This window comes from Lepisma saccharinum, unplaced genomic scaffold (assembly GCF_977018435.1).
Source record: "Lepisma saccharinum unplaced genomic scaffold, izLepSacc3.1 HAP1_SCAFFOLD_459, whole genome shotgun sequence".
NCBI lineage: Eukaryota > Metazoa > Arthropoda > Insecta > Zygentoma > Lepismatidae > Lepisma > Lepisma saccharinum.
The window spans coordinates 164,273-172,993 of record NW_028143154.1 but is presented as its reverse complement, the minus strand read 5'-3'; the positions used below and the strand labels follow the sequence as shown (position 1 = coordinate 172,993).

The window sequence follows — 8,721 nt, the reverse complement described above, 5'->3', positions numbered from 1 at the left end:
TGGATTAAGATATCATTTGGGGGTAGCATTTCAAATTTGATGGTCTGTTCGACCTTTAATTTCTTACATGATCTGAGTTCAAACCGGCGTGAGCCAGGTTGGTTTCTATCTCTTAATATTAAAAGTGTTTTAGTACGAAAGGACCAAATACTTATATTATATATATAATATTGATTAATAATAATTACTATTATGGCAGAGAAGTGCATTGAATTTAGAATTCAATAATGAAGATAAATTTCTTTTTATAGTAGATGATATCAGATTTATTTATTGGAGTTATTTCTTTTATTATTTTAGTTGTATGTGTTTTAATTAGAGTTGCTTTTTTTACTTTATTTGAGCGCAGGGTTTTAGGTTATATTCAAATTCGTAAGGGGCCTAATCGGGTTGGGATTTGTGGTATTTTTCAGCCTTTTGCTGATGCAGTTAAATTATTTACTAAGGAGCAAACATTACCTACTTTGAGAAACTATTATCCATATTATATATCTCCAGTTTTTAGTTTATTTTTGTCTTTGGTTGTTTTTCCATATCACACCTTATTATTTAATTTTTATTTGGGGGTATTTTTCTTTTTATGTTGTATGAGAATAGGAGTGTATAGAGTAATATCTGCTGGGTGGGCATCTAATTCTAATTATGCGTTACTTGGGGGTCTTCGAGCCGTTGCTCAAACTATTTCTTATGAGGTTAGATTAGTATTAATTTTACTATCTTTTATTTTTTTAATTGGTGGCTATAATTTACTTTTATTTAATGTTTTTCAGGATTATTTATGGTTTATCTTTATTGCTTTACCGTTGGCGTTAGCCTGATTGAGTTCTTGTTTAGCTGAAACTAACCGGACTCCTTTTGATTTTGCTGAGGGGGAATCTGAACTTGTTTCTGGGTTTAATGTTGAGTATAGCGCTGGTGGATTTGCTTTAATTTTTATATCTGAATATGCTAGTATTTTATTTATAAGTGTTTTATTTAGAATTTTATTGTTGGGGGGATACCACTTTTCTTATTTTTTTTACTTAAGGGTTATTTTTTTAGGATTTATTTATATTTGAATTCGAGGGACACTACCACGATTTCGTTATGATAAACTTATATATTTAGCTTGAAAAAGTTTTCTTCCGGTTTCTTTAAATTATTTTTTTTTTGTTGGTTTTAGGGGGTTGATTGTATCAATTTATATTTAGTTGCATAATAATTAGAATGTGAAGACTTCTAGAATATTTATATTCTATTTTATGTTTTCAAGACATACACTTAAAGTTTCAGTCAAGAAGTCATTTTTTTAAGATTTTATCTCATAGTAGTAGGGTTGCTGGGGATATAATGAAATATGTAAAATATATAATTGTTAATACTTGCCCAGTAGTAATGTATGGAGTTTCTACGGGTCGGGCTCCAATTCAGGTTAATAAAATAAAGGTTGCAAATATTAATCAAAATAATACTTGATTTAATGGATAAAATTGTAGTCCACGAAAATTTCTTTTATGGTGTATTGGTATAATAAATAAAATTATAATAGATAATACTAGTGCTACTACTCCTCCAAGCTTATTTGGGATTGATCGTAGAATGGCGTATGCAAACAGAAAGTATCACTCTGGTTGAATGTGTACTGGGGTTACTAGTGGATTTGCAGGGGTAAAGTTTTCAGGGTCTCCTAGGGTTGTTGGAAATATTAATGAGAGTTGTATTAGTCTTAAAATTATAAGTATAAACCCTAATATATCTTTTATTGAGAAGTATGGGTGGAATGGAATTTTATCCATGTTGCTATTAATAGATAGTGGATTATTAGACCCAGTTTGATGCAAGAAAAGTAGATGAATTATGGATATTGCTATTAAAATAAATGGTAATAAAAAATGAAAGGCGAAGAATCGAGTTAGTGTAGCACTATCTACTGCAAATCCCCCCCAAATTCATTGGACTAACGTAGTCCCTAAATATGGAATTGCCGAGAGTAAATTAATAATTACTGTGGCACCTCAAAATTATATTTGCCCTCATGGTAATACATATCCAACAAATGCTGTTGCTATTGTTGCTAATATAATTATAACCCCAATAGATCATGTGTGAAAATATAAGTAGGATCCATAATATATTCCTCGTCCAACATGTATATATATACAAATAAAAAATATGGAGGCCCCATTAGCATGAATAGTTCGTAGTATTCACCCATAATTCACATCTCGGCAGATGTGTATTACTCTAGAAAAGGCTAAATCTGTTCTTGAAATATAATGTATTGCTAAAAAAAGACCTGTTAAGATTTGGATTGAAAGACATATTCCTATGAGTGAGCCAAAATTTCATCAATAGGAAATATTTAGTGGGGCTGGCAAGTCTACTAATGCATTATTTGCTAATTTGAGTAGAGGGTGATAAATCCGTGCTGGTTTTGTCATTTGTAATTATTTAATTATTTTTAGAGGCCCATGTGAAAGTCTAGTAATTTTTACAATTGCAATTAATGTAATAAATAGATATACTACTGTTATAGTAGTTATTATTATAATGGATTCATTGTATAATTTTATTCCTGGTAAGGGTGGTGTACTTCTTCAGGTTGTATAAGTATCTATATTTTGTAGTATTGAGGGGGTTAATAATGGGTCTATTATTATTAATATAAATAAACATAATAATATTAAAGTTACACTCATAATTATTATTTTTGTTCTTATTTTAAATATTTCATTTGGTGTAAGTCTTGTTGTATAAATAAATAGAACTAATATTCCTCCTAAAAATACTAGAAATAATACATAGGAAAGTCATGTGGATTTTAAGAATGTGGATATTGTTAGGCATGCAGTAATAGTTTGTATAATTAGTGTGATCCCCATAGACAGTGGATGTTTTATGTATAATATTATTAGTGCTAATAGTAATATAACAGTAATTAGTATTAATTTTATTTTAATATCAAGGGGTAGTTTAATAAAAATATTGGCTTTGGGAGCTAATGATGATGTAATTATATCTTCCTTGATGTTTTTAGAATTATTAATTCATTAATGATTTACAAGACCATTGTTTTTATTAAACTATAAAAACTTATGTTAAGAGTATTATTTATATTATTTATTTTATTTACTAGATTTTTATGCTATATTTCTCATCGTAGGCACTTATTAGTAACTCTATTAAGACTTGAATTTATTGTGTTATCCTTATATTTATATATAACTTATTATTTTATTAATAATCAGGAAGAAGCTTATTTTTGTTTATTATTTATTTCGTTTTGTGTATGTGAGGGGGCTCTTGGTCTATCTGTTATAGTATGAGTTACACGTACTCATGGTAATGATTATTTTAATTCTTTTGTATTATTGAAATGTTAAAATATATTTTTTATTTTATATTTTTAATCCTTTTGAGATTTAATAGTTCTTTATGAATGGTGGTTCAAATTTCTATTATTTTTGGTTGTTTTTTGTTTTTATTAATAGTATGATTTGGTATCGGAGTATGGGGGGCTGGTTATTTTATTGGCTTAGATGTGATGTCTTACTCTTTAATTTTGCTTAGCATTTGAATTATTTTTTTAATAATAGTGGCTAGAAATAGTATTATATCTTTTTATTTTTATCCTTGTAGATTTATATTTTTGTTAATTATTTTATTATTATTGTTAATATTAACTTTTATAAGAATAATTTTTTTTTAATTTTATTTGTTTTTGAGGGATCATTAGTACCTACTTTATTTTTAATTTTAGGGTGAGGGTATCAGCCAGAACGAGTACAAGCGGGGGTATATTTACTTTTTTATACATTACTTGCTTCTTTACCTCTTTTGGTTGGTATTTTTATGTTAAATTATAAGGTGGGGGGTTTACATATATATATATTTAGATATATTAATATTGATATATTAGAATGGTGTTTGCCTTTTTAGTAAAAATACCTATATTTTTGGTTCATTTGTGATTACCTAGGGCTCATGTTGAGGCTCCAGTTAGTGGGTCTATGATTTTGGCTGGGATTTTATTAAAGCTCGGAGGGTATGGGATTTTGCGAATTATTTCTTGTATTGAGAGATTAGCTGTTAAATATAATATTTTTTGATTTGGTATTAGCATTGTTGGAATTTGAATAATTAGTCTTGTTTGTATACGTCAAATTGATTTAAAGGCTTTGGTTGCATATTCATCTGTAGCACATATAGGTCTTGTTTAGATGGGGATTATAACTATAGGGGCATGAGGAATAAATGGTAGTCTTACTTTAATAGTAGCACATGGTCTTTGTTCTTCTGGAATATTTTGTCTAGTAAATATTACTTATGAACGATTAGGTAGTCGTAGTATATTAATTAATAGGGGGATAATTAGTTATATTCCTAGATTATCTTTATGATGATTTATATTGAGAATTACTAATATAGCTGCCCCCCCTTCTATTAATCTGTTGGGTGAAATTAGTCTATTAAATAGAATTATTGGGTGATCCTACTTTAGTTTTGTAGGTGTTGCATTACTCTCCTTTTTAAGTGCTGGTTATACTTTATATTTATATTCTTACACTCAACATGGAATATACTACTCTGGTGTATTTTCTTGCTGAAGAAGTAACATTCGTGAATATTTATTATTATTTTGTCATTTATTTCCATTAAATTTTTTAATTGTTTTTTGTTCTCCAATATTTCATTGAATTTAAATTATTTAAGTAGTTTAAGTAGAATAGTAAGTTGTGGACTTACTGGTAGCTAAAAAGTTCTTAGATCAATGTTTTTTAATTTTTTTATTACAAGTATAGTATCAATTATTTTATAAATTGTAGAATAATTTTATTATTATTAGGGATGATATTTTTAATTAGGGATATTACAATTTTTATTGAGTGAAATATTGTTAATTTGAATAGTTCTAGTATTATCATAACAATATTATTTGATTGAATATCTTTAATTTTTATAGGATTAGTTATATATATCTCTTCTATGGTTATTAATTATAGAGGTTCTTATATAGAAGGGGATTATAATATAAATCGATTTATTATTTTAGTTTTATTATTTGTCGGGTCTATAATGTTTTTAATTATTTCTCCTAATATTATTAGAATTATTTTAGGATGGGATGGTCTAGGACTAGTTTCTTACTGCCTAGTAATTTATTATCAGAATGTTCGTTCCTATTCTGCTGGAATATTAATTGCTTTGTCTAACCGAATTGGTGATATATTTATTTTATTATCTATTGCTTGAATATTAAATTATGGTAGCTGAAATTATATCTATTATTTATGATTAGTTTCTGACTTTGATATAATATTAATTACTAGATTTATTATTATTGCTGGGATAACAAAGAGTGCACAAATTCCATTTTCTGCATGATTGCCGGCAGCTATGGCTGCACCCACCCCAGTTTCTGCATTAGTTCATTCTTCTACTTTGGTTACTGCTGGAGTTTATTTATTAATTCGTTTTGGAGATATACTGATATATATACTGTTTTTGGTAGGATACTCTTATTACTGTCAGGGTTAACTATATTTATAGCTGGGGTTGGTGCTAATTTTGAATATGATTTGAGGAAAATTATTGCTTTATCTACATTAAGACAACTTGGGTTAATAATGTTAACATTATCTGTGGGGTTAAAGGAGTTATCATTTTTCCATTTATTGACACATGCTATATTTAAGTCTTTATTGTTTTTATGTGCCGGTGTAGTTATTCATGTAATAGGGGATGTTCAGGATATTCGTTAATTAATTAATTAATTAATAAAATACCAATAACTATTTCTTGTATAATAATTTCTAGTCTTGCCTTATGTGGAATACCGTTTTTGGCTGGGTTTTATTCTAAGGATTTAATTTTGGAAATATTAAGTATATCTTCTTTTAATTTAGTAATATTTGTTTTATTATGAGTTTCTACGGGTATAACTATAGCCTATAGTTTTTGATTAAATTATTTTTTAGTTGGTAAATCTTATAGAGGTATATCATTTCAATTCTTTTCAGATGATGGGGGATGAGGCATATTTAAAGGTATGTTAGGCCTATTATTCTTATCTATTGTAGGTGGTTCTGGGTTAATATGATTAATATTTCCTTCTGTTTTTGTTATTATTATCCCACTTAGTTTGAAAATAGGGGCAATTATATGTATTTTATTGGGAGGGTGAATTGGGTATAATATTACATCTTTCTTGTTCGAAATTTATCCATTTTTTAATAATAAAATAATATATTATTTATTAGGGGGGATATGATTTTTACCTTATTTATCCTCTGGTGGATTAATTGGTAGTTCATTTATTACTGGAGGTCTATATATTAAGGCTGTTGATTATGGATGAAGTGAACTTATGTGGGGACAGGGAGTCTATAAATATATAAGGAGTGGTTCTTTAAATATCCAATTAATACATTCTAATTATTTTAATATTTATTTTATATTTTCATTTTTAATAGTAATTTTATTAATAATTTATATGTGTTTATATAGCTTATAATAAAGCATAATATTGAAGTTATTAGGAAGGATAAAATAATTCTATAGGCATTTCTTGAACTTATTTAAAGTTCAGCTTTATCATGAAAAGATAATGTAATTTTATACTAAAGAAATAGTGTGAGAGTATTAATGGAGTTTCACCACTAAAGATGGAAGTTAGCAGCCCCCACTTAATAATATACCCCTTAACTGAGGAGATAATCCTAATTTTATTATTAACATTAATATGCCGCCTTCCTTTGGCTTCAGTCAAATAAGCAAGGGTAATATATACCAATTTATTCAGGTCGAAGCTGATTGCTTTTGCTTCTTGCTCAATAAAGTAAATTGAACTATTCAATACCTTTTGAATGCAACTCAAATATTATTATTAACTATTACTCTAGCATGCTCATTCTAGTGATCCTTGGGTTCATTCATGATATAAACCTAAAAGCAAGATTAATAGGAATAGGAGTCTAACACATATTCAATATATTAGTTTTGAATTAGTAATAATAACTGTCATTGGTAATAGTAATACAATTTCTACATCAAAAATTAGAAAAATTACTGCAATTAGAAAGAATTTTATAGAGAATGGAATTCGTGCTGAGGATTTTGGGTCAAATCCACACTCAAACGGTGATCTTTTTTCTCGGTCTGTAATTATTTTTTTGATAGTAATGTGGATAATATTATTACAATTGAGGTAATTATTATAATTAATAATGAGGTACTTATGATTATATTAATTATTTACTTTATTTTATTATAATCTTTTTAATTGGAAGTTAAGCGTACTTTAAATATACTAAGTAAATTATCTACCTCATCAGTAAATTGAAATATAAAGGAATAATCATACTACATCTACGAAATGTAGGCTGCTGCTTCAAATCCGAAGTGCTGTGTTGGTGAAAAATGGCATAAGATGTGTCGAGCTAAACATACCCCTAGGAATGTTGATCCAATAATAACATGTAACCCATGAAATCCTGTTGCTATAAAGAATGTGGATCCATATACTGCATCAGCGATAGTAAAGGGGGATTCATAATATTCATATGCCTGAAGAATAGTAAAATATATTCCTAATATTAGTGTTAATATAAGGGCTTGCGTTGTATGTGAGTGGTTTTTTTCTAATAACCCATGATGGGCTCATGTTACTGTTACTCCTGAGGCTAGTAAAATTGCTGTATTTAATAAAGGTACTTGTATTGGGTTAAATGGAGTAATTCCCCTTGGTGGTCATAATATCCCCAGTTCAATTGTTGGGGATAATCTTCTATGGAAAAATGCTCAAAAGAAGGATACAAAAAATAATACCTCTGAGATAATAAATAGAATTATGCCCCATCGTAGTCCTATTATAACTTGATTTGTATGTAATCCTTGATATGTTCCCTCTCGTGAAATATCTCGTCATCATTGAATTATTGTAAGAAGTATAGTTGTTATTCCTATTGATAATAGAATTATATTTTGTTGGTGAAATCATCTAATTATCCCTGTTGTTAATATTATTGCTCTAATAGCTCCTGTTGCTGGTCATGGGCTTTGATCTACTAGGTGATATGGGTGGTTTTGGTTTGCTGACATTGTTTATTTTGATTCTCTAGAATAAATAACAATTAATAAGGCAAATACATAAGATTGGATAAATGCTACGGCTGTTTCTATAATAATTAATATAATTTGTGCTAAAATTAATATTGAAAGTCCAATAATTTCTAATATTGTTCCTGTATTTCCAATTATTGATATTATTAAATGTCCAACTATTATGTTTGCTGCTAGTCGCACTGATAGAGTTATTGGACGAATTAGATTTCTAATTATTTCAATACCTACTATAATTGGTATTAATAGTGCTGGCACACCTTCCGGTACTAGGTGTGCTAATATATGTTTTGTATTATTGATTCACCCAAATAATATAAATGATAATCATATTGGTAGGGCCAGGGTTATAGTAAATACTAAGTGACTTGATCTAGTAAATACATAGGGTAGTAATCCTATTGAATTATTAAATAAGATTATTGAAAATATACTAATAAATATTAGGGTTCTTCCCTGGTGACTAATTATCCCTAAAAATGTTTTAAATTCTTCATGTAACTTTATTATTATTATGTTATATAATATAGAGGTTCGTGATTGTATTAATCAAAATGGGGCTGGGATTATTAATAATCCCAGGAATGTTCTAATTCAATTTAGTGATATATTTATAATTGA

General features: G+C 27.9%; 2 pseudogenes; one reads left to right on the top strand and one right to left on the bottom strand.

The window, feature by feature from the left end:
- Positions 1-3,963: 3,963 nt before the first annotated feature.
- On the top strand, positions 3,964-6,250 carry LOC145982871 (NADH-ubiquinone oxidoreductase chain 5 pseudogene; annotated as a pseudogene).
- A 1,059-nt stretch (positions 6,251-7,309) lies between these two features.
- Positions 7,310-8,079, bottom strand: LOC145982875 (cytochrome c oxidase subunit 3 pseudogene; annotated as a pseudogene).
- Between the last annotated feature and the right edge of the window lie 642 nt (positions 8,080-8,721).